The 27,528-nt window shown below is 46.4% G+C and overlaps 1 long non-coding RNA gene across 2 annotated transcripts; it reads right to left on the bottom strand.

The window, feature by feature from the left end:
• Nucleotides 1-3,495: 3,495 nt before the first annotated feature.
• On the bottom strand, nucleotides 3,496-5,192 carry LOC143363410 (uncharacterized). Of its 2 annotated transcripts, XR_013083813.1 has the most exons (4): nucleotides 4,983-5,192; nucleotides 4,762-4,819; nucleotides 4,298-4,360; nucleotides 3,496-4,112 (listed from the first exon to the last, which is right to left on the bottom strand). It is a non-coding gene; the product is annotated as an uncharacterized LOC143363410 (long non-coding RNA). The 2 variants fall into 2 exon arrangements; XR_013083812.1 differs by lacking the exon at nucleotides 4,983-5,192 and having other exon boundaries at nucleotides 4,762-4,863.
• Between the last annotated feature and the right edge of the window lie 22,336 nt (nucleotides 5,193-27,528).

Raw genomic sequence — 27,528 nt, 5'->3', positions numbered from 1 at the left:
TGCTTATTCGTGAAGAAATAAAATGTACTTTAAATTAAATGTTCAAAATGTCCTCCACGGGCTTGTAAACATTTATTTACTCGAAACATCAAGTTGTTCTAACACTTTTTAACATTTCGGGAGTCACTGAAGCGCAAGCGTCATGTATTCTTTGTTTCATATCCTCTTTTGTCGTCGGCGGTTCAAACATAACTTTGTCCTTTACATATCCCCATAAGAAAAAATCTAATGGTGTTAGATCGGGGGATCGAGGAGGCCATTGACGAGGTCCCCCACGATCTATCCATTTGTTCCCAAATTTTTCGTTCAAAAATTGCCTGGTGATGATTGCAAAATGTGGAGGAGCGCCGTCTTGTTGGAACCACATTTCTCTTCTAACGTGCAGTGGCACATCTTCCAAAAGCGCAGGCAAATGATTTTTTAAGAAATCACAATAACTTGCAGATGTTACAGTTTCTTGAAAAAAATAAGGTCCAATCACAAAATCTCCTATTAGGCCACACCAAACATTTAAAGACCATCGATGTTGAAAGGGAACACATCGCATCCAATTTGGGTTTTCCACGGCCCAATAATGCAGATTATGTCTATTTACATGCCCTGAATTCATAAAAGTGGCCTCATCGGAAAAAAGTATTATGCACAAAAAGTCATTTTCCACAACACCCTGCAGCCACTCACAAAATCTTACGCGGTGATCGTAATCTGCTATCGAAAGCTCTTGTGATAAAACCATGTGATATGGATGATACTTTTGCCGTTTCAAAATTCGTTGAATTGATGAACGACTAATACGTGATGTTTGTGCAAGTGTACGTTCACTAATATGAGTATTTAATGTAATTGCAGCAAGAATACTGGCACTATTATTTTCATTAGTGACAGCTTTAGGTTTATTGCGAGTTTTTTTACACAATTCACCGTGCTCGCGAAGCCGCTTTTCTAAATTATGAAATGTTGCATGACATTTTTTGATCCCATAACGTACAAAAACCACCTAACGTTAATAACATATTCACTTCTGTGTCAAAAGTAGCCATAATCACAATGTTACTGCTTGAATAACAGCTCTAAACTGAAAACATTTTCATAGATAAGTGAGTCAAACTCAAGAATTGTAAATATTGTTGTTTGTGTTTCTTCATGAATAAGCAAAGGACTCAAGCGCGTATAATTCCATAACGCTATTTCCGAGCGCTTCAAGTACCTGCAACTCGAAACTTCAAACTGTTAGATCTCATCATGGATGTATCTGACAAAAAAATGTTTCAGACAAAATTGACTTGTTTTTTCCGGTAGAATCTAAATATGTAACATTTTATAGGGGGTTCCATTTAAAATTACAAAGATACCTCCCCTCCCCCATTAAAGGGGAAGGGAGGCTACTTCACGTTTGTGTAGTCAGAAAGGCCCTTCAGTTCCATGCAATTTAAAACTAAGAACTTTAAAATCGATGGCATAGTTTTCGAGATATTGAGCTGTTCAGAGTTATGTGGGCCACCCTGTATATTGAGAATCGTTAGTGCCACATTTTATAGAAAAGAAAATTAAATAGTGTGGGAAAGTCTAATTTCTCATAGATTTTTTCCATCCAATTATACATTTAGCAATTGTGGATGCACTTTTTTAAAATGGTATGTACTATTTATTTGTGACATTTTAAAGAACACAATTTGCGTGTACTATATCAAAAAAAAATATAATATGATGAGCGCGGTATTTAACCTTCCTCTATAGAATGAGCCCTCACCCAGCTCAAAATATGATCTTATAAGCTCAAACAACGACATGGCGCAGACTCATGTTTCGACCTAAAATCTCATAAGATTCCATTTCCTTTCTAGTAAAAATCTGAAGGTATACTACCCCCTTATAGGTTCTACCTGGTTATAGTACACTTTGGCTCTATATAGGATACAGATATGTAAAGTCAAATAAATTACCGTCAATATGATTGCTGTCAAATTTGTCATGGAGATTTTGTGCACTTTGTATATTTACTATGCTGCTGTGTAAAATACATTGCTGGGGTTCGTTGAGATAATTTTCTACAAATATTAAACTTTATAAATTATTTTATATCAGGAAATAGCATTGAGTTCATAAAAACGCAACAAGTGAAAAATAAATTAATTCTTTTATGCTAACAAAAAAACATATGAAATTACCTGTAACTTTTGTATCTTTTGTTTTCAGAGAACCCGATGATGTCAAAGCCGTATTTGGTAACGTTCTTCAAAAAAAAAAAAAATGTACACGAATTTTCTTCGGGAACGTATCTATCGTGTAAAAACAGAATTAGGTATATACAATTTTGCACTAATAAAGAGTAAATGATAGTAAAGATCTATTACACGACAATTGGGCATTTACGTTCTATATTCCAAACATAAGTGAGCATATAATAACAGAAAAACGAATAAGACTTGTACATTCTGTATGTATCTTTCATGTTTTCAGAGATGCAGCATACTATCAGATTTGAATACAATTAAAATCCACAATATATAAATACATATAACAAATACACATATAAATACATATAAAAAGTTTTATAGAAAAATTAGTCAGTAATCAGATCAGAATAAAATATAAATTGAAAAAACTAGTGAAAAATTTTCTATCTAGTAGAAAATTGAGATCGCTATATATGAATATATGTATTTTTTTTTAAATACTGGAGTTGTTAAGTTCAATAAGTATTAGCTCAGAAGCTATGAATTTTGTTTGAAATGCCTATATACTCAAAATAGTGTGCCGTGTAGTGAAACTATAACATAATGGTGTCACAAAAGCTAGGATAAGTTGCATTTAACAACACACTTTAAAATGACATGCAACATACAGTATTCTAGAACGAGGATATATTATAGATACATTGATGGAAAATATAATGATGAAAATTTTTTTCTCAATACACAGAGGCAGAGAATTTTATTTTCAGTATCTCAATAACAGGTTCTCAAATCCTTGGTAGTCCTCAGAGAATTTTATTTGACACAGATTGCACCTGTAAAATATAATTAAAGAAATCACAAAGTATCATGTTCATTGCATTTGAACTAACTATTTACAGATAGAATTTACTTATCTCAAATATTTTAGTCAGATTTTAGCATCCAATTGGTATATATTCGGACTCTACCATAAATGTACAGAGTATACCGCTTGAAATTAGATTGATATTCTTAAATGCCTCCAAAATTACGCATATATATATATTCATTACACCATGAAGCATTCTGTACGAATGTCGAATCTTTTCAAAAGCGGCTCTTAGACCAAATATTATTACCATTTTGTACTTAAACAATGCAAGTTAAAAGTTCAAGAAACCATAGCTTTAGAAAATAAAATTATGTAACGACGTGTGATACTATTACACTGTGACTGGAGATGCTATGCCATATTACTTATTAACTGATAGATCCGTATAGGTAAGTATAAATAATAAACTTACGAGAGCAAAAATGGTAAGTATTGATAAAAATGTATTCACAAAATGCTTAACAGCAATACAGAGTACGCTAATAAATGAAATAGCGTTAGAGATAGATATATAAAATAGATATACGGATTGGCGAATCAGGAGGATGTGTAATCACTAATAAATTAAAAATTAATATCACCATGTTTTATTCTTGATTTTCGTCTCGTACTGTCTTGAAGAATCGCCCATTAAATTGTCTCCAACATGTTGCCGATATATATGTATGTCTTGGACTAGATCGGACCACCGCTTTTCTCGTAAACAGTAAGTATTCCACAAAAGTGGCGGAAGAAATACTGCAGCATATCTTAGTGGCAACATAATGACCTAAAACAATTTTTCAAGAATTAATACATGTAACTATTATTTTATGTACATAAGTAAAGTTCAATATAAAAATATAATTATTGTAACATATATAACAAATACACTGGACTAGCTCTGAAAAAAAGATAAGTAAAATGTAAAGAAATACCTGAAACATGAAAGCATCTTTTACTATTAATGTTGTAAATAACATTAAATGACTTAAGGATTTCTGAAATAAATTAGGTAATACACCTTGTACTTACAAGTTTATTAATATCAATGGTTCTATCGTGATAGGTAGCGTCAAGAATCACTGTGTTTAAATCAAGAACACATAAAATATATTACAATTTAAAAATTCAATATTTTTTTGCTTATGCTTTTTCAAAGAGTTGTCGTTACATTTTAAATAAAAGACATAATTAAGGATCATTTGTCATATAAAAAAATTATTATTATTTCACTAACGTATATACACATTTGGTCAAATTATTACACCTTGTTAGAATGCTTAATCCCTTGCGGTCCACACAGTTCCATCTCATATAGTTTTAGAACTTGCTATAATATCATACAATTTAGCTTTAATCCAGATAAAATAAGTATATTAGCAATATATTTAGAACAGTGAAAACTAGAATTGCTTTCATATAATATTTAATTATGGGATTTATGTAATATGTAATTATGGTATTTATATAATATGTAATTATGGTATTATTCATGAATGGAATATGAATATGTAAAATACGCGAGCAGTTGTGCAAAAATAACATTTCTAGACTAAGTCGACGTAAATAGGACCGCAACAGGTCAATATACGCATTTTTAAGAGCAACTTAATATTCGTGTACGTAATCTTGTTTGCCAATCACTATATCATCAGTAAAAAGAAAATAAAATAAGCCACATAGTATCTGGTTTATTCCATCCGTACCTTTTTGATAGATAGAAATACTTACCTTACTTAATCTGATCAAATTCTAGCTCCCAAATTATGTATTCTCAATCCTTTTGAATCTGCTGCAACATAAATATTTTTTCAACTATTTACAGCTTCTTCATGTTCTTCACTATTTGCATGCGTATATTACGATCATTTAACAAATTTAGTACTTAACATAACACTTGTGACACAGATTGTACACAAAATAAATTACTTAAAACCGTAGCATTTTCTCACATTTTTATCAACTATTCATAATTTAAGCACATCTTACACAGTCACCTATAAAATTAAAATCACTGACAAATTTTGATACTTTAGACACATTCTGCATAGAAGGTATATAATCATAGACTAAGTAATCACACAGCACAACACAAGATGATAAACAACAGTTTGAATTCATTCTGTGCGCAATCTATCGTGAGTACAATTTTACATGTGCGTAACTCAGCGTGTGCGTCTTAACCATGTGGGCAATCCTTGCGTGTGCGAAAACCCACTGTGTCCAATGTTACTGTGTCCAAAAAAACCGTGTGTCCAATAATACCGTGTCCAAAAGAACCGTGTGCCATGCCGTCGTGCGCAATCGTCTGTGCGCAAAAGATGGCCTCTCCCTCGTTCCCATCACCAGGGGTGAAGAGGGTGTCAACGACGCGCCCCAGAAATTCCGGGTCTAGCCTCTCCGTGACCGGGGACGCCCAGGGGCGGAGCTTCCCAAGCACCGCCTTATACGGGCGCCCCCACGGATCGTCATGGAGGGTGAGCAGGAGCTCATCCCAGGCCTTGGCCTTAGCAGCGGCAATCGCACGCTTGAGGGCCACGGCCGCCGATCTGTACTCCCTGTACAGCTCGGCGACCCTCGGCTCCGCGTCGCCGCCCAGGAAATGGCGGCGACGGGCGCGGGTGTACTGGCAGCGGGCTCGGCCGGCCGAACTGCGAAGTTCGGCCACCTCCCCCGACCACCAGTAAACAGACTTTCTCGGGGGCTGAGCTCGGACCCGGGGCATCGCCACGTCGCAGATCATCTGCAGCGTGCCCCGGATCCAAGTCGCCCCCTCATTTACCCCGCGCTCCCTGGCCGAAGGCCAGGCGGAGCCGATTATCACGGCCCTCAGGAGGTCCCCGTCCAGTCGTTTCAGCGCCCATCTGGGCGCTGACGGGGTGCCACGTCGGAGGGGCGTGTCCAATGGCGAGTCCGAGACCACAGCCACGTCCATCAGGACGTAGCTGTGGTCCGACAGGGTCTCTCCATCCCAGACCCGCCAATTGGAGACACGGCGTGAGGCGGCGGCGGTCGCGAACGACACGTCCACAATAGACCAACCGTTCCACCTCACGCACGTAGGCACGGAGCCCCGGTTTAACAACCGGAGCTCCATCCCCTCCGCCCAGTCTACCAGGACTCCGCCTCGGGCGTTGGTCCCGGGGTTACCCCAGGTGGAGGACCTCGCATTGAGGTCCCCCAGGACCAACACTGGACCGGCTATATAAGGGTCTATCATTAGCCCCAGCCGGTCCAGGAACATCCCTAATTCGGCGGAGTCATAACTGGGTGAGCTGTAGCACCCCACGACCAGAAATCTTCCCCACTTTACCATAACCATCCCTCTGCCCCGTTCGACCACGGAGCAAGGGGGCACAGTCGCCGAGTGGCTACGCCACACCCTAACCCTAACCCTATCCTTTTTTTTTTTTTTTTTTTTTTTTTATCGTGAGGAAATGTTTTATACATACCCCGACTCCCTGGGGGAAGCCGGGGTTATGTGGGATTCTCCCCGGGGGGCGAGCCCCCGGGGACTACTCACTAAAACCTCACGCCCACCTAAGCTACACGGGAGGTGCCTGGATCACGCGAGTACTCAACAGGACACCTCCCAGCAATCATCATGCCCCGGGGGAGGGGTTAACCTCCCCCACTGCCTACGCTATAAGACCCCGGGCGGAGGGACCCGCCCGGTGTCCCCATCCCTGGAGCATTCGGATTGGGCTTCCCGAGCCCCAGCTCGTTCCACCCACAGCTCCCGGAGTCTTTGTGCCCCGCCCGGAGCCGGTATCCCGAAGGAACCAGCCCCGGCCGAGGCAAGAAGACGCCGCCACCGGAAGGAAGGGCCGTCGGAGGCGTGATCCGGCACGCCCCGACCCTTCCTTTCCCCAAACCCCCCACGGATCCCCCTCCCCAATCGGGGAGGGACGGACCGACACCCCCCTACACCGGGAAAATAACCCGGGGGTGTCGGCCTATCACGGGGGGAGCTATGCTCCCCCCCGGGGGCCCGGGTCAGCTCACACCCCGGGCCCCCAAGTTCACCGCCCCCAGTTGTGGGGGCATAACAGGGCGCGGGGAAACTCCCCGCGCCAGCCCCACTCCGCCCCCCACCACCGGGGGCACACGTTGGCGCGAGGGAGACCCCCACGCCCTCCCTGCCCTCTCCACCCCCCTCCTGGGGGGCACCCTAACCCTAACCCTAACCCTAACCCTAACCCTTTTTTTTTTACGGGTATTTGTCTGTATAATTTCGTTCAAAATTTCGAAAAGTACATCAATTCGCAGGTTTTAAATTTAATTCGCTCGCCGCAGTTACTAATCTATTTCTAAAATTTTTTAAAACTCTATGTGTGATTCCGCATAGGCAATCCACTTTGAAAAAATAAACGTGTTCGCTGCGCTCGCCGTTTTTCTCAAATCTGTTTCTATATTTATGGTTATCACTATATATCTCTATCTACTTCTAACTAATTCTCTATGTATATATGTATATTCGCACGCGGTTTACCTATTTCTTTATTTTCTTTCTTTATTTATTTATTTAAACGAAGTACTTGTCTAATCTAATCTTATTTCTAGTCTAAACCTAATCTAATGTAATTCCTTACAAACTACAATTAAGCTAGCCTAGTGAATAAAACTAAAATATTACCGCAGATACTTAAATTAATTTATACCGCGCAAAAAATTTTTTCTATCTACACTACACTGTATGCTAAACTTTCTACCTTATCGTAAAATCTATTATAAATATAATAGATTTAATATAAATTGTCCCAACCGGTTCACACTCTCGGGTTTTTCCGCAAATGTTCCGAAAACCCCTTTTTTTGCTCTTTTGCCAAGAGTAAAGTGGGCGTTTTCGGGTAGTTTACCCCCCTTTTTTATTTTTTCTTTGAATAGTCCTAGCGGTCCCTATTACTTGGCCTGTAGGATTTTTTCGCGAAAAACGTCCCCTTCTACTCGCAAAAGCCCTTTTTTGGTTCAAAAATGGGGGTAGGCGAGTTTTTTTCCCACCACGGAGTTTCCTTAAACCCTCCCCCCCCACACACCTATTTCTGGAAATATCCCCTTGAATGTCTCTACGCACCCAGTTTTTTCGGAAAAGCTTAAAAACTTTTTCGTCACCCGGTATAGCAATAAACTAAACTTTATCCGATCGGGTCGTAACAGGGCTCGTTGTACAGGTCTTTTATAGCTCTATGCCGTTAACCTATCGCTTGTGTCCTATCCCTCAAAATTCGTCTTTATTTTCCTAAATCTCGGAACTGGAGGGGAGAATCGAAAAGTTTTCCCCACCTGGGAGAAATATCTCCCTTTTCGACCCTTCTTGCTCGTTACCCTTTCTAATTGTCCCGTTTTAAATTTCAGGGGGATCGGAGTATTTTCGGTCACCCGTAGTATAAGTCGAGAGTCTAACCCTTTTCTATACCGTGTGGTCACTTACTTTTTGCACCCCGCCCGACCCCTTGCAGCTTGGCTTCCTTTTTCCAGAGTTTGTTCCGGGTATTTTTCCGTTATTCTAGTCCTTTTGTGTTCACAAATTAACTATTTTGTTTAATTAACTAATAAATTAATCACTACTAAGTGTCTTTTAATTAATTAATTAATTATAGTCCGTTAATTTTCGCGTACACGTACACCCTGGTCGTGAAAGTTCTCACTGATTTCTTTATTTTTTGCTTATTCTTCACCGAATTTCTATGTTTAGTTTTATTTTAGTTTTTCTGTTCAGTTTTCCGCGGCGGTACACTAAAACTCGAACTAAAACTTTTCGGTTTCGAACTAAACTTTCGGGGCCTTCGATTACTCGTGCAAATTTCGCGGATTTTCGCGTAAAATTCGCGATTTTCGCCCTTTATTCCGCACTTGGACTCCGAATTTCGGTTTTAATTTAAATAAACTGTGCTATTTTATTTGTACTAATTGTAAAAACTCAAATTTCGATTAGTATTCGATTTCTAATGAAAATTGAAAATTCACTCCGATCTTTACTCTTACAAGATTCGAATCGTTTTGACTTTGAATTTTCTGTTCGTGCCTCGCGTGACCTATTCCGCCATCCCCTCCTATTCGGTACTCCAACCGTATTTGTTATCCGGCTATTGTTCCGCTTGAATTTGGCCTCGAGCTAACCCCGTTGTTGTTACCATTTCGGTCAAATTTTTTCTTTTTCGACCCTGGTAACGGTAGTTGTTCCCTAACGTTAGATTATTTATTCTTTTTTGATTTTACCTTGTCTACTATCCGTTGAAGGGTACTTCGTCTTATATTATCTTTCTGAAATTTGATTTTCAATGTCCCTGCTTTAAATTCGCATTTGTAACGCTTTTAGAGCGATCATTGCCCCCACACGCCCGCTTTGTGGAGACGACGTCTTGTACACCTTTATGCTGCTTGCTCGTGCAATATCAGCTTTAAATCGTCCTGGTACTATTTTGAATTGCTTATATTTTCTAAACTACTTTCTCAATCAAAAAATTACAAATGACTTTTATTTTTATAAATTCTTACTTTATTCATTTAAATTGTTACTTTTCCCCCCCCTTGCCCCGCAGAAATATCTTTTTAATTAGGTGTTCCTGAGGTTTCAAAGTGGTCTCAAATTACTCGTCGTCTCCAAAAAGCGTCGAGTTCACAATTTTGGTGCACTAATGCTCTCTCTAATTCTTATAATTAATTAAAAACTAACTCGCCACGTGCGCGTGGCGTCGTCTGCCATCTTGTCGGTGGGTAAAAGCAATACGCCGCTGGAGCGGCGTCCCCTTGCATACCCGGTCCCTTTCTACTAATTTTTCGCTCTGCTTTTAGAATTCTACTTTATCTTATTCTAAGTTGAACTACGTGGAACTACATGGTTCTGATCTCGGCTGTCTTGTTTCGCCTAGTATGCTGCAACCCTTTGGGCAAGCAATACGCCGCTAGTCCTTTTTCATTCTGTCTGTACTTCTTACCGTGCTGCAGTCTCCTCTTGGTGGGACTTCCGCGGGCGGGAGGGGGGGGGGGCACTGCTGCATTTCAGTATACCGGGTGTCCCGAAGATCCTTGGTCGGAGTTTGAAGTTTTCTTTCCCCGGTGCCTGCATAGCCCGGACCCGCGAAGTTCGCTTTTTCTCAGGCATCTGTGGTCCTAGGGATCTCTTCTTCTTCTCCGTCCCTGACTCCGGTTCCAGCAACATCGTTCAGCTCCGCTCCCCCCTCCGTTCCTTGTGGTCCTTCCAGAGGGATCTGCAACACAGAATTTGAAATACTTTAAGCGCTAATCGTTTTCATTTTTTAATCCTAAATTCTATTTTCTATTTACATTAGTCTAATAACTTAACTTTATGTTACAGGTCGGCCATCCTGTCTGCATCTGCAGATTCGAGATCCTCGTCGGTGCCCCTCATCATTGGGTTGTCCAAGTTTTCCTTTTCCCTTTTTCTTTCTTCAGCCTCCTTCATGGTAAGTATATTTTTGCAAAAAGTTGCAAAGGTGCTCCAGGTATTTTCGCAGGTAAGTATTCCTTCCATGATTATTTCTATGTTTAGCTGCTCCGGTCTGATTTTCAGCGCATCCGTCAACGGCTTTCTCTCATTATTCCATTTCTGACATACTACCAGCGTATGTTCAGGTGTGTCCACGATTCCGGGATGATACCAGCATTCGTCTACTTCTGTTTTTCCGATTCTGTATCTGAAAGCATTGAATACACCGTGCCCCGTAAGGGCTTGAGTTAAATAAAAATTGAGTTGTCCATGCTTCCTGTTTATCCATTTTTCGATGTTGGGTATCAATCTGTGGGTCCATCTGCCTACAGTCCCTGCATCCCATTTTGTCTGCCATCTCTGCATAGTTGTTTCTTTTGCTTGCTTTCTTATTATCTTTTTGATTCTTTGTCTAAGGAATTCCGTTGATTCTTCTGAATTTTCTTCCTGCTCCTGTATGTTATATTGTCTATTTAGATCTTCCGCTTCTTCTCTTGTATTATTCTGCTCAATCATTTGTAATGTTTCCGTCATCTCTAGTTCTTTATCGAAGATTGACCTTCTTTCGATGATTTTTAAATCCCATGGAGGGACCCCGGACAGCACTGCTAATGTTTCCAGTGGCACCGACCTATATGCGGAGACCACTCTCATCAAACCCATTTTCTGTGTTCTTTTAAGAATTCTGCTTGTTTGGGATCGGAAGGCGAACACTAAAGAGCCGCGGTTTACTGAGACAACGACTTTATTTCACCGTGAGGATCGTCGAACAATAACCGATTACTTTGTACAGTTTGTAAACACAAATAAATACGTTAGAACAGTTTAGCTTGGAGTGGATATCTCCCGTCTATTTCGGGAGCCGTAGATAGCTCTTGTGGCACGAAACCGGTCAAAAAGACGCGAAGCGTTCACGTGAACAAGAAGCCGAGATCAAGATCGATTGCGAGATAGATAGAAAGAGCGTTAGAAACGAAGTGGACGAGCGAGCGAGCCGGCGAAACGATGATAATCAATCGTAACCCGTCTCGTCGGCGCGGGCCAATTAGAGAGCGATCTAACAATCGATTCTTGATCTCGCTTCTCTCCGCGATCCAGCCAATTGCGGGGCGCCGATCCGCGTCGGCGCGGGAACGCTGCCGACACATTCAGCCAATCTCAAACACTGCTATTTGTGATTTTCTCTGCAGCCTCTGCCCAGATCGGAGCTCCGTAAAGAACTATGGATTCCATGGTCATGTAATATAGTTTTCTTCCAGATTGCTTTGTTCTCATCTTGTTTGTCATAATTCGACTTAGAGCAGTCATCGTCTTTATGGCCTTGTTCGTCGCATTTTCTATCTGTTTTTTGAAAGTTTTATTAGATTCGAATGTTATACCTAAATACTTTACCTCCATTGTTGGCTTGATATTTGCGTTTCCAATTTTGAAGGTTAAGTTCTCGTCTACCTTCTTGCAGTTTAGCATAAGAATCTCCGTTTTATTTTCGGCCAGAGCGAGACCTGCCGTGGCCATCCATAGTCGGGCGTCTTCAGCGATTTCTTCGGCTCTTATTTTTAATCTTCTTTCTGTCGAGGCTTGCACAATAATTGCAATGTCGTCCGCGAATGCAATTTTTTTGGTCATCTGTGGATTTGGTCTTGAGAGTAATCCGTCATATACCAAGTTCCAAAGGAAAGGGCCTAGCACAGAGCCTTATGGAACTCCCCTCTTCATTTTTAATTCTATGTCCTTTTGTGGTGCCTGGTATATGACTATCCTATTTTTAAAATAATCTTTAATTATCCGCGCCAGGTATAGCGAGATGTTTCTTCTTGCAATTTCTTCGTGTATGGCCTTCCAGTCCAGCGAGTTGAAAGCATTTTTTACATCCAATGCAATCATGATAGCGAATCTATTTCTGCTGGAAGCTTCAATCGCTGCCTTTCTTACCTCTTCCATTGCATGGATTGTTGAGGTTCCCTTTGTAAAACCGAATTGATTTTTATTGAACGGTCTCCTCCCTAGTTCGCTATGCAACCTGGCTCGGATGACGTATTCGAATACTTTAGCTGTTGCATCTATTATACAGATGGGACGATATGCTGCCGGCGTTGAAGAGTCCTTGCCCTCTTTTCTTAACATGATCGTTCTCGCGTTTTTCCAACTTTGAGGCATTATTCCTCTCGTCAATATTCCGTTGAAGAGCGCGACAAAACGATCCGGTCTGAATTCAATCATGGCTTTTATAATTTCTGGTTGTATTCCATCGATTCCTGGTGCCTTTCCTGGTTTTAGTAATTTAGCTGCTTCCAGAATTTCTTCTATGGACACCTCGGGAATAGGTGGATTCCGAGTTTCTTCTAGATTTCCTGTCCTTGTTTCTATTTCTGTATTATTTAGTTCATGTTCGTTACTTGAGTTATCGTCTTGAGGGAACAAACCTTCAATAACCACATCTGCAAATTCAGGGGAGACCGACGCCGGAGGATTATTATTTTTAACTCGTCTTATAATGCTCTTATACGGTTTACCCCAGATATCTTTATCAATTGTTTCGCAAAGTTCCTTCCAAGATTTTTCTTTTGCTTTTCCTATGATCCTCTGCAGATTCTTTTTTGCCAGTTTGTGCAGGAATACTAGCGCCTCCCATTCGTCTAGATTTCCTTTTTTTCTGGCCTTCTGTGCCGCTCTCCTCAGTTTTTGCGATTTAACCCTTTCTTTTTTTATTTCCGGATTCCACCAGGAGTTGCTTTTTTCTTTTACGTTCGTATCATCGGCCTTATCTAACGCCTCGTCGCAGCTTTCAAATATACAGTTTAAAAATTTTTCTTCTTCCTCGTGATTGTACGTATTTCCCTGATCTATTTCTTTTTCTCTCAGTAGTCGCTCCATTGCCGTCCCCAGCCTGGTAATTCCCGTTCTTGTAGCTTTCCACCTGTTTCCAAATTTTGCCCTTGATTCGGGGTTTTCTTCTGTTATATGGATTTCTGTAAGAATATATTTGTGGTCAGATGCTGATTCAACTTCTAATACTTTGCTTGATATATTATATTCCGTTTTCTGTAATTCATAGGTGGTTGCTACGAAATCTAAATTGGATGTTGCTCTTCCTCGTTCAAAAGTATGCCCTCCTTCTGGTATTAGGGGAAAGATGTTGTTTCCTAAAAACTCTTCCAGAAGAATTGTACCCTTTAAGTTTTGCTCGCTGGAACCCCAGGCTGGGGATTTGGCATTGAAGTCGCCTCCGATTATTGTGCTGTTTCCCTTGTGTCTTTCGTTTTTGAGAAATTGCATTAGTGATTTTACTTTGTGTGCGTATAGATCAGCTGAAATGTTAGGTGAGAAATACGTACTTACGAAGGTTATTTACTCTTACTGCCGAAAAGTCGTCGTCGGTGTAGTCTCCGTCCTCATTCCTTTTCAGTCCGTTATTATTGGATATCCATACAGCTGCAGAGCCACCTGTTGCATATATCCAATTTCCCGGGTTGAAAAGAGGTTCTTGTATTAATACAATATCTGCTCCCAGTTCGATTGCCGTCTGTGTGAGTAGATAATGTGCTAATCTGCAATGATTTAAGTTAATTTGTAGAATTTTAATAGTGAATTTTATTTTGTAGTTTCACTCCTAGCGAGTTGCTCCATATATTTCCTGTATTGGAGACAATTTACTGCCCCCGCCACATGCTCTGCCTTCGTTGCATGTATCCCTTCCCTCGTGCATAGAATGCAACATCTGACGGCTTCGCAGCCGTTGATCTGATGTCCTACCCCTCCACACCTCCTACATAATTCCTGTCCCTTCAGATCAAGAGCGCAGTTGTAGGACATATGTCCAAAGGCGTGGCATTTAAAGCATCGAATGATGTTTTGCGTTCTCTTGACTCTGCAATTCGTGAAACCTATTTTTATCTTACTTTCTTGACCTATTTTTTGCAAGTCTTCCGCGGGGAGGGAGATAATCGCCATTTTCGTGCCACCATAACCAAACCTCATCGTTTTTATTTCAATTTCTGTTTTCTGTCTTTGCAGCACTCGGGAGAGTTCTTCCTGCAATTCCTCTCTGTCCACTGTAGGATCTAGATCTTTATCCCTAACCCTAACCCTAACCCTTTTTTTTTTTTTTTTTATCGTGAGGAAATGTTTTATACATACCCCGACTCCCTGGGGGAAGCCGGGGTTATGTGGGATTCTCCCCGGGGGGCGAGCCCCCGGAGACTACCCACTAAAACCTCACGCCGACCTAAGCTACACGGGAGGTGCCTGGATCACGCGAGTACTCAACAGGAAACCTCCCAGCTATCATCATGCCCCGGGGGAGGGGTTAACCTCCCCCACTGCCTACGCTATAAGACCCCGGGCGGAGGGACCCGCCCGGTGTCCCCATCCCTGGAGCCTTCGGATTGGGCTTCCCGAGCCCCAGCTCGGTCCACCCACAGCTCCCGGAGTCTTCGTGCCCCGTTCGGAGCCGGCATCCCGAAGGAACCAGCCCCGGCCGAGGCAAGAAGACGCCGCCACCGGAAGGAAGGGCCGTCGGAGGCGTGATCCGGCACGCCCTGACCCTTCCTCACCCAATACCCCCCACGGATCCCCCTCCCCAATCGGGGAGGGACGGACCGACACCCCCCCAAACCGGGAAACTAACTCGGGGGTGTCGGCCTATCACGGGGGGAGCTATGCTCCCCCCGGAGGCCCGGGTCAGCTCACGCCCCGGGCCCCCAGGTTCGCCGCCCCCAATGGTGGGGGTATAACAGCGCGCGGGGAAACTCCCCGTGCCGACCCCACTCCGCCCCCCACCACCGGGGGTACACGTTGGCGCGGGGGAGACCCCCGCGCCCTCCCAGCCGTCGCCGCCCCCCTCCTGGGGGCCACACGTCGGCGCGGGGGTCGTCCCCGCGCCCACACCCTCCTCGCCGAGCCCGGGTCCCGTTCCCGGGCCCGCTCGGCGGCCTCCTTCTGGGTCATTACAACCTCACAGAAGGAGGACACCGCTCTCTACGACCCCTCGCTGTCGACCATGTGGTCGACCACGGTCGGCAGCGAGAGGTCCCACCCGCCCACTGCGTCTCTAAGGACACGGCGCGACTCGGCCCAGGCCGGGCACTCCTCTAAGGTGTGCCGCGCCGTGTCCACATTCTCGTCGCAGTGGTGGCACTGCGTGGTCGGCTCCCGCCCCATCCTATGCAGGTACTCTCCGAAACAACCGTGACCGGAGAGCACCTGCGTGAGGCGGAAGGTCAGCCTTCCCCGCCTCCCGCACCATATAAGAAATATGGGCAGGAGGGCCCGGACAATCGGACGTGCGGAGGGTGCCAGGAGCACCCTCCACTCCGCAAATACGTCCGCCCGGGCCTGGCGTTTCTGAGCCTCGAGCTCCTCCTCCTCCTCGCTCGTGAGTTCCACCCCCGGCGAGCGGCGAAACGAGCGGGCGATATGGTATAGTTTCGCCCGCTCCGCCGCCACCAAATGGAGTGGTGGAACCACGGCGAGGAGACCCGCCACCTCCCCAGAGATGGTGCGGTACCCCCGTATGGCCCGCAGGGCCAGCCGTCGCCGCAACCTTTCTAAGAGGTCTTGGCTTTTCTGGCTGGCCCCGAGTGAGCGGTGCCACACGAGGGCCCCATATAGGGCAATGGACCGCACCACCTCCATATAGAGGCGGCGGACATTCAGCTCCGGCCCCCCGATATTAGGCAGCAGCCGCGCAAGGGCGGATGCCGTCCTCTCTAATCGGGGGGCGAGGAGCTCGAAGTGCTCCACGAAACGCCAGCGGCCGTCGATGACCAGGCCCAGGTATCTCATACTGGGCCCGATCTCGACGGAGGTCTCGGCGACACGAATCCGGAGGTCTTGACCTCGGGGCAGCCGCCACGGCCGAGGCGATCCATACAGCCAGATCGCCTCGGTCTTTGCGGCGGCCACGGTTAGCCCCATCCTCCGGATTCGCCCGACAACGCAGTCCAGGGCAGCCTCTGCCAGGTGCCTGGTTCTCCTCCAATCCTCCCCCTCGGCGTATACTAGGGTGTCATCTGCATAACAGATGACACCCGTATCCGGGGGGAGGACAACCCGCAGCACCGCGTCGAATGCCAGGTTCCACAGGAGCAGCCCGAGGACCGACCCCTGCGGAACCCCGCGGTGCATCTCCCTCATATGCACGGTCTTGTACCGGCCGGTAAACACCACCTCTCTGCCGCGGAGGTAGTCGCCGACCACCTCCCGGAGATAGGGGGGCACCTGGAAATATTCCATCGCCCCCGCTATCTCCTTCCAGGGCAGGGAGTTGAAAGCGTTGGAGATGTCCAACGACACCGCAATCAACACCCTGCCCCGAGCGACAGCCCGTTCACGGAGGAGACGCAGGCGCTCCAAGGCGTCTATCGTGGAGCGCCCCCTCCGGAACCCATACTGGCTGTCGCTCAGGTCGGGACCACCTCGCGACAGGTGCTCGACGAGGCGGGCAGCAATTATTCTTTCGAACAGCTTGCCCGCCACCCTAACCCTAACCCCTTTTTTTTTTTTTTTTTGTTTATCGTGAGGAAATGTTTTATACATACCCCGACTCCCTGGGGGAAGCCGGGGTTATGTGGGATTCTCTCCGGGGGGCGGAGCCCCCGGAGACTACCCACTAAAACCTCACGCCCGCCTAAGCTACACGGGAGGTGCCTGGATCACGCGAGTACTCAACAGGACACCTCCCAGCTATCATCATGCCCCGGGGGAGGGGTTAACCTCCCCCACTGCCTACGCTATAAGACCCCGGGCGGAGGGACCCGCCCGGTGTCCCCATCCGTGGAGCCTTCGGATTGGGCTTCCCGAGCCCCAGCTCGGTCCACCCACAGCTCCCGGAGTCTTCGTGCCCCGCTCGGAGCCGGTATCCCGAAGGAACCAGCCCCGGCCGAGGCAAGAAGACGCCGCCACCGGGAGGAAGGGCCGTCGGAGGCGCGATCCGGCACGCCCCGACCCTTCCTTTCCCCAAACCCCCCACGGATCCCCCTCCCCAATCGGGGAGGGACGGACCGACACCCCCCTACACCGGGAAACTAACCCGGGGGTGTCGGCCAATCACGGGGGAGCTATGCTCCCCCCGGGGGCCCGGGTCAGCTCACACCCCGGGCCCCTAAGTTCACCGCCCCCAGTTGTGGGGGCATAACAGGGCGCGGGAAACTCCCCGCGCCAGCCCCACTCCGCCCCCCACAGCCGGGGGCACACGTTGGCGCGGGGGAGACCCCCGCGCCCTCCCAGCCGTCGCCGCCCCCCTCCTGGGGGCCACACGTCGGCGCGGGGGTCGTCCCCGCGCCCACACCCTCCTCGCCGAGCCCGGGTCCCGTTCCCGGGCCCGCTCGGCGGCCTCCTTCTGGGTCATTACAACCTCACAGAAGGAGGCCACCGCTCTCCACGACCCCTCGCTGTCGACCATGTGGTCGACCACGGTCGGCAGCGAGAGGTCCCACCCGCCCACTGCGTCTCTAAGGACACGGCGCGGCTCGGCCCAGGCCGGGCACTCCTGTAAGGTGTGCCGCGCCGTGTCCACATTCTCGTCGCAATGGTGGCACTGCGTGGTCGGCTCCCGCCCCATCCTATGCAGGTACTCTCCGAAACAACCGTGACCGGAGAGCACCTGCGTGAGGCGGAAGGTCAGCCTTCCCCGCCTCCCGCACCATATAAGAAATATGGGCAGGAGGGCCCGGACAATCGGACGTGTGGAGGGTGCCAGGAGCACCCTCCATTCCGCAAATACGTCCGCCCGGGCACCCTAACCCTAACCCTAACCCTAATCCTAACCCTTTTTTTTTTATCGTGAGGAAATGTTTTATACATACCCCGACTCCCTGGGGGAAGCCGGGGTTATGTGGGATTCTCCCCGGGGGGCGAGGCCCCGGAGACTACCCACTAAAACCTCACGCCCACCTAAGCTACACAGGAGGTGCTGGATCACGCGAGTACTCAACAGGACACCCCCCAGCTATCATCATACCCCGGGGGAGGGGTTAACCTCCCCCACTGCCTACGCTATAAGACCCCGGGCGGAGGGACCCGCCCGGTGTCCCCATCCCTGGAGCCTTTGGATTGGGCTTCCCGAGCCCCAGCTCGTTCCACCCACAGCTCCCGGAGTCTTTGTGCCCCGCCCGGAGCCGGTATCCCGAAGGAACCAGCCCCGGCCGAGGCAAGAAGACGCCGCCACCGGAAGGAAGGGCCGTCGGAGGCGTGATCCGGCACGCCCCGACCCTTCCTTTCCCCAAACCCCTCACGAATCCCCCTTCCCTAATTTAACGGGAGGGACGGACCGACACCCCCCCAAACCGGGAAATTAACCCGGGGGGTGTCGTCCTGTCACGGTGGAGCTATGCTCCCCCCGGGGGCCGGTGTCAGCTCACCCCCCGAACCCCCAAATTCACCGCCCCCATTGGTGGAGGCATAACAGGGCACGGGGAAACTCCCCGCGCCAAACCCACTCCGCCCCCCACCACCGGGGGCACACGTTGACGCGGGGGTCGTCCCCGCGCCCACACCCTCCTTGCGGAGCCCGCTCGGCGGCCTCCTTCTGCTGAATAACTTCATCGCAGAAGGAGGCCACCGCCTTCCACGACCCCACGCTGCCGACCATGTGGTCGACCACGGTCGACAGCGCGAGGTCCCTCCCTCCCACTGCGGCTCGCAGGACACGGCGCGGCCCGGCCCGGCCCAAGCAGGGCACTCCTCCAGGGTATGCCGCGCCGTGTCTACATCTTCGCCGCAGTGGTGGCACTGCGCAATCGGCTCCCGCCCCATTCTGTGCCGGTACTCTCCGAAGCAACCGTGGCCGGAGAGCACCTGCGTGAGGCGGAAGGTCAACCTTCCCCGCCTCCTGCACCATATATAAAATATGGGCAGGAGGGCCCGGACAGTCGGACGTGTGGAGGGCGTTAACATCGCCCTCCACTCCGAAAGACTTTCCGTCCGGGCCTGGCGATTCTGGCCCTCGAGGTCCAACTCCTCCTCGCGCGTGAGTTCCACCCCCGGCGGGCGGCGGAAGGAGCGGGCGATCTGGTATAACTTCGCCCGCATCTGCATAGCAGATGACACCCGTATCCGGGGGGAGGACAACCCGCAGCACCGCGTCATATGCCAAGTTCCACAGGAGGGGTCCGAGGACCGACCCCTGTGGAACGCCGCGGTGCGTCTCCCTCGCGTAAATGGTGTTATACCGGCCGGTGTAAGCCACCTTCCTGTCGCGGAGGTAATCGCCGACCACCTCCCGGAGATAAGGGGGCACCTGGAAATGGTCCAGCGCCCCCATTATCTCCGACCAGGGCAGGGTGTTGAATGCATTGGAAATTTAACAACCGGAGCTCCATCCCCTCCGCCCAGTCTTCCAGGACTCCGCCTCGGGCGTTGGTCCCGGGGTTACCCCAGGTGGAGGACCTCGCATTGAGTTCCCCCAGGACCAACACTGGACCAGCTATATAAGGGGCTATCATTAGCCCCAGCCGGTCCAGGGACATCCCTAATTCGGCGGAGTCACAACTGGGTGAGTTGTAGCACCCCACGACCAGAAGTCTTCCCCACTTCACCGTAACCATCCCCCTGCCCCGTTCGACCACGGAGCAGGGGGGCACAGTCGCCGAGTGGCGACGCCACCATATCGCCACGGAGCCGTCCACGTCACCGGACCAGTGTGGGTGGTCCGGGACTCTGTACGGCTCCGTGGCGACGGCCAGGCCAACCCCCCACTCCTCCAGGCACTGGACCATTAGGTCCTGCGCCCGGCGGCAGTGGTTGAGGTTGGCCTGGAGTACCGGGAGAGGGGACCAGCGCGGTATATGGGCCATTAATTGGCCTTCACGCTGGTCCCCTCCTTAGTCGCCGGTGCGGGTGGCGGGGGGTCATTACCCCCCGTCCCGCTGGGGACTGCCTCCACTTCCATTTCCACTGTCTCAGTGGAGGTGTGGGGGGCGGCTACTGCCTCCCCGGCAGTCCCCTTCTTCGCGCTTTAGGGGGTCGCCACACCGCCCACCCCCTTTGCGCCCTTCTTCTGTTTGGGAGGCGGGGAGCACGCTTTGCTCCCCGCCTTGTGCCCCGCCGGTCTCCCCACGGCCGCACACACCACGCAGTGGGGTGACGCCTTGCACTCCACCGCCCGGTGGGTGGCGTCCCCGCAGCGGTAGCAGTGACCGCTGCGGTCGACCTCCGCAGTGCACCGCTGCCGAACGTGGCCTAAGGCCAGGCAGCGGAAACACTGCAGCGGCCGTGGCGCCAACACCACCACCTGGGCGGTAGACCACCCCACGCGTATCTTTCCGGCCTTCTCGATCGCCAGGGCCGCCACGGCCGGGCACTGCACCCATATGGTGCCGAGCCCGTTGGGCGGAGCCTTCAGCTCCCCCACCCGGACGGACTCGGCGGTGCAGCCCCCGGCTTTAGATACCGCCTCCACTACCTCCTGGGGGGTCACGGAAACCTCCAGGCCCGTGAGGCGGAATTCCGCCTTCTTCACGGGCCTGGACACCTTGACGTCTATCCCCCCCAGGACGGCGGCCATCTTGGCGGCCAAGGCACCGGCCTTGGGGCCCCCATCGGCACCGGGGACCTCAATAATCAGGCCCCCGGTTACCGCCCTCTTCCAATGGAGGGCCCCGATGCCAAGGGCGTCTAAATCGACGCCCTGGCGGGCCCTCCTAATGGCCTCCTCATACGAGGCCCCGCTCCCCTCCGGGACAGATAAAAGTGGAACTAATTTGTAACCTGTGAGGGACAAGATTGTAATTAATAAACATTGAATGTTGTTTCTCATTTTTACAGGTTTGTAAACTATCTTATAAATAAGGGGGGAATACTGTAAATAGCTGTATAATATAATAAAACTCATTTTTACAGAGAAACGTTTCGGTTTGTTGTTATATTAATCTTGCCCTAGATTGGTAATAATTAAATCGCATATTATATATATATTAAAATGATATTACAATAACAATAAACGTGGATCTACTTGAACATTTGTACCGAAGGGACAGACAAGAAAGCGAATATAAAAAAAGGTGGTAAAATAAATAAAATGCGAAAATGATTTGGATCTACATGACAATATAAAAAGCAAAATTTCACTCTCCTGTTTACATTATTGGCTGATATTTGATCCACTGTCGCCTCGGTATCTGCATGGAGCAGGGGATAGTGGATCGAGTATCAGCCGATAATGTAAACAATACAGTGAAATGTTGCTTTTTATATTTTCATGTAGCTCCAAATTATTTTCGCATTTTGCTTAGTTAACCACGTTTTTTTTTATTAGTTTGCTTTCTTGTCTGTCTCTTCGGTACAAACTTAGCTCAGGAGAGCTTTAAACGTACTTCAGAAGTGGGTGACAATGAAATTATTTAAATAAAAATGAAAAAATTTGTTGAGGGTTACAATGTCTCCCGTATGAGTCCCTGTGCATACGGCACTGCGGACCGCCGGATTGCGGCAAGGTGGGGAGACGGCCACCGAGCGCGAGAGACAAACGAAGTCTCACAGAGAGTTAATCGAGAACAGTCGATGATGTTGCCACGTGCGAACCCTGATGGGTTATTGTATTAATAGTAGTTTATAATAAAGTATTATGTGTTATTTATCCTTATAATATAACGTGACTCAATTAGCCTACATCCCAAACCCTAACAAAATTTTTAATATACCACGTTTTTAAAACGGACTATAAAGTATAGTGTAACGAGTCCGCTTCCCGGCGGATCTCGTGACAACGGGTTCCTCGCGGCCGGATTTGGCTCGCCGTGCCAGGGTTCACGCAGGATAACGCGAGGGTTGCGGCGGGGCGCGGGCGGTCGAGCAGGACGGAGAATGTTCGTCGCGGTCCCGGCTTCGCATTTCGGCGGTCGGCGGTCGCGGTTCGAGACTCGTGTCACGGCGGGGTCGAGAGCCCGTGCCCCAGGACGACCGGCGAGGCGCCGGTCGCGGGTGGTTCGCTCTCCGTGGGTGTGGCGTAGCCAGGTCTGTTACAATAGAAACCATTTTTCCCAGCTCCATGTAGATTCCTAACCCCATACAGATAGTCCTGAAAATGTGTGATTATGAATTTTTAATAACTATGAAAATACTTGTAAGATTTAAAACGACAATCTTGGGGCGCATTCGATAGATAATTGCTGCATGAATAGTTCATCTAAGTCTCTAACAATTTTATTGCACTGCAAATGATATGAACTGTTGTGTGAGTTTTCTCAACAGCAACTGATCTCTACACTCCTTACTATTATCTTGCGCCCCACGTTATTCGTTTTAAATCTTACAAGTATTTTCATAGCTATTAAAAATTCCCAATCACAAATTTTCAGGGCTATCTGTATGGGGCTAGGAAGAATTATTTCTATACTTTTTAGTCCGTCTTAAAAACGTGGTATATTAAAAATTTTGTTGCAGATCGCAACAACGAGGAACGGCGCGTGCCGAAACGCCCGTACAGCCGCTTAGGCCGCGCGATTTACAACCCGACACCAGACGCAGAAACCCTACGGACTGGTACCGAACTTTCATAATTTACAGCTTTTTAGGGCCACCGAGACCCTACCATAAAACAGCCGGACACCACGTGCGACAGGACAGAAACAGCGACGAACGCCACCATAAATTTAACATCGACAAGACGAGACAAGCTTCTTGACAGCTTCCCCCTCCGATTTCCAAACTTCCCAAGACACGCCCACGACCAATTAAAAAACGCAACATTCCACCATCTACATCGACAACCGACCAATGACGACACAACCGAGGTGACGTTAGACGAAACGTAACGAGACTCAAGTTGATCCTCTTAAAAACTCGCACAGAACATTCTAGAATCGCTACCTACAAATCGCCAAACATCGCAACACACAACCGCGTCGAAATCGCTCAATACAACACATTACGGAATTTCGCAACGCACTCTGTATATATTGACGTTAAATAAATTGTGATTAGTGTACATAGTACCTCGTGTATACAAGTCAATCGAATAAGGTGATAGTGACTAACACTCATTGAGAGAAGGCGCAGTCTTCAAAATCCTGCTACCTTCGTATACAAATTTTATTATTTAAATTTGTATTATTTCTGTTCTAGCCATGAATCATCGGAACTACAGTCGATGTACAAAATATTCGTACAATCCTAAAAAACAAATCATTTGTTTAGAATTTTTTAGAGTTGTTAGAAGTATTAATTCACTACGTAATGCATAAACATTTTTTTAAAAAGTTGCTACTGATCTTAATTGCGAAGAAAAAAGTAGAAGTCACGATTTTTAAGTTTTTTAACTGTGTCTGTAATGATAATTTAATAGGTACCTTTTGTAGATATAACTGATTCATATACATGCACCAAGTTTCGTAGAAATCGATCGAGATTGCTAGGAAATATAAGAAACTGTGATATAAACCCCAAATTCAAAAACGTTTACATCTTGCAATACATACTTGCGATTACAATGAAACTTTGTGTATGCATGTAACTTACTTACATCTACAAAAGGGACCTTTTGAATTTTCATTACAGAGACAGACAAAAAACTCCAAAATCGCAATAGCAATATTTTTAAAAACTATTTATGCATTACTTAGTGAATTAATACTGCTAACAAGTCCAAAAAATTCAAGCCGTTCGGTCCAATTCTAAAAAAGTTTTTAAAGAGTGTACGAATATTTTGTACATCGACTGTTGTTCCGATGATTCGTGGCTAAAACACAAACAGCACAAAAATTAACAAAATACGAAAAAATTTGGATGTGCATGAAAATATAAAAAGTAGAACTTCACTCCCCTGAATACATTGCCAGCTGGTTCTTATTCTCCGTGTCGCCCATCACCGTCTCGACGATCAAATAGATCGCAGGATTCGTGGCTGTAACAGATCTAAAAGGGCAACAAATAAATGTGAAAATATAGAAGGTAGTGCAACGCTCGTATCAATAGATTTCCACATCACCCATGAGGTACTATTGCCGATGCGTTTTTTTTTTTGTCAGTGGTATCCCCTGTAGGCCTATTCTACTGTGTCGCACATTGCAAAAGTTCTGCACACTTATTTGAAAGTGTGCAGCTCGACATCGGTCAGTTGCAACTGTATGATGATATTTTAATCTGGAATATGTTATTATAATTATAATTAAAAACAATTATATAATTAACAATTATAATGTTCATGTTTCCGTGTATTTTATATTTGCCTTTAAGATAACTCTTTTCTCAAAGAGTTTCGCCGATGTCCTACTTCTTTTTGGACAATTTGTCATCGTCGCATATGAAAATAATCTTTCCACGGGTGCGGAAGACGGAACGGGAGTATTATATTTGAAGATGATTTTCTTTACATGTACATACTTATCTAAAATTGTCATATCTCTGCGTAAATCTTCGAAGAATTGCAGCAACTGAAACAAAAATAAAAAATAAAAAATTAGAGTTTCACATTATCCATCGGTATCTTTATGCCTTCAAACCAGCGTTGGCTATTATTTAGATAAAAAATTATATAAATAACGATTTGAATAAAGGATACTTTATCTTTATTCGTTATTCAAAGGTTCGAATAAAAGATGATAAAATTATTCGAAGTTCGAATAAATCTGCTTCGAATAAAGAAATTATCTTTATTCATCGAATAAGTTCTTGTGGAATAAAATTATTTATTCGATACTTGTCGAATAAAGATACTTTTTTATTCGAACCTTCGAATAACGAATAAAAACTTTTGAATTTTTTATTCGTAATTTGAAATTTTTATTTAAATAATTATTTTGCTCAACTCTGCTTGAAACCATTCATATATTAAGGTGTAGCAAATTAACCAACCTCTAAAGCAGCTTTCACATTATAATCCATGTCTTCTTGTCCTGCGTCAGTGCTGTCCCCAAAATCAAAAAAATCATCCGGCGATTCTGATGAATTTACATCTGCTGCAATTTGTACATTTTCGTTCCGCATTTCTTCTATGATTGCATTCTTCGCTAACTTTGTTATCCATTCTGCTTGTGTACGGTCTACACATGAACACCACCGATTCTTGAAGTTGGGGTGACTCATGGCGGCTATTGCTGCATGTTCAGATTCTTTCGACGAAAACGTGAATATATGGTTAAATCGTTTTTCCACACTCCTTAGTAGTGACGCACTAATTACCTTGCTAAATCTCCATTCGTTGGAATCTAAGGTGCGTAGTTTCTTTCGCAAAGAGAATAAGCAAGGCACAAGCGTTCCATAGAATATATTTGTATCACCTTGCAATATGTCAATTGCTTGTGCAATAGGTGCAGTGCATTTCAAATGCTCTTCGATGTATACCATATCAGTTTCTGTTAATATTTTCTTTATCCCTAAAGCTTTGCCAATTTCGACCATTTTTGGCTTTAACTCTACAATCTGTTGTAGAGCATCGTACAGGGAGTTCCATCGGGTGTCCCCCGGCCTTTTCAGCATGTGGCCCGTTACATTCTTAAATATTTCTGACGACTTCGGTCGATTGCAACTTTTCCATAAGAGATTGCACTCTTGCATGATCTCTGTGTGCAATAGTGCCACTTCTTCGGTACTTTTTATTGTTTGCGCCAGGTCGCTTGTGACGCACAAGTGCAACGTATGCACAGCACACCGAATGTGCCGAGGTAGTACATTTTCAAGAATTACTTCTTGTTCTTCTTCTACCTCTTCTTCTACTTCTTCTTCTTCTTCCTCATCTTCTTCTTCATCTTCTATTTCTATTTCTGTGTCTTCTTCTTCTTCTTCGGCTTCACCGTGAAGAAGAGTATCATTGTTCTCTGACGCAATACAATTTAGTTGTATACCAAATGTGGCAAAGGCTTTAACAAAATTGCTGGCGTTGTCGGTGACAGTTGCGACAATTTTTTCTGCGTCCAGATTATACTCGCAATGTATATCATGCAGCAAGCTTTCCAATCTATCATAGGAATGAATCCCGCAGAATTGCCGACAGCCTAAAGCTGCAGATCTTCTCTCATAGCTTTCGGTGATCCAATGTGCAGTTACGCCCAGAAAACTACGGTGTCTGCTACTCCAAATGTCCGCCGTTGTGCATATGAATTGTTTAGCTGATAGATCTGCTTTTACTCTGTCCGTTGCTAGTACATATAGTCTATCGATGCGGCGACCTGCTGTCCGTCAACTGATATTTTTGACTTTATTAGTCACGTTGAGATTTTCGAATATGCGCCTAAAATGCACATTCTCAACGACTCGGAGGGGAATCATCGCATCGATGACGAGCCGCGCCACGTCCATTTCAAATCTTTCTTGAATCCTTGCAGCATTGGTCTCATTATTTCTCCGTTTGATTCTTGCCACCTCCTCTGTATATTCCATATATTCCTCAGGGTGCTTCCTTTTCAGGTGCGCAACGAAATTGGAGGTGGAAGACCATTGGCCTTTAATTTCGTGCTCAGCGATGCATAAATTGCAGCGTGCAGTCGCGCTGGTTCCACTGCATCTTGCAGGCAATATACGGTAGTATCTTGACTTCAAAATAATAGGAAGTGTAGAAGGTGTCGCTAAGAGTTGTTGCGCCGCTTCTTCTTCACTCGTGAATGAGCTGCCTCCTATATCGAACACACTTGTTCCACTTGCAGTCATGATTAATTACTAAGTGTACTAAGTATAGTAATAACACTAGTAATAATACACTATATCACAGAACAATATAGTATCCTAACTATCCTACACTGTACTTACTATCCTAATACAACGTACGATATTACGTAGGTTTACTATTTGTACCGTGAAAACTCTAACAAGCTTTTCGATACTATACGCGCGAATGCTTGCTAGAAACTGATTCGACGTTCTCGACGAAGCGGCTCAACGCAACAGGGAAACAAATGCCAAGCGCGACTCCATGACAAAAGCAAATCGCGACGCGAGAGCAACGTTTGAAAGAAAGAACGTGACGACCAGGGGCAGAGATCCCTATTGCACGTATATCTAAAATCTAAAAACACGTGTACACATGTTGTAAATGAAATGTATTTTTTAATATTCGTGTATTTTTGTTTCACGGGGCACGTTAAACGATACCGCGTTGATCGGCACGGCGCGATGCG

This window comes from Halictus rubicundus, unplaced genomic scaffold (assembly GCF_050948215.1).
Source record: "Halictus rubicundus isolate RS-2024b unplaced genomic scaffold, iyHalRubi1_principal scaffold0045, whole genome shotgun sequence".
Lineage (NCBI taxonomy): Eukaryota > Metazoa > Arthropoda > Insecta > Hymenoptera > Halictidae > Halictus > Halictus rubicundus.
The sequence above is the reverse complement of the archived record's forward strand: the minus strand, read 5'-3'. Positions and strand labels throughout refer to the sequence as shown.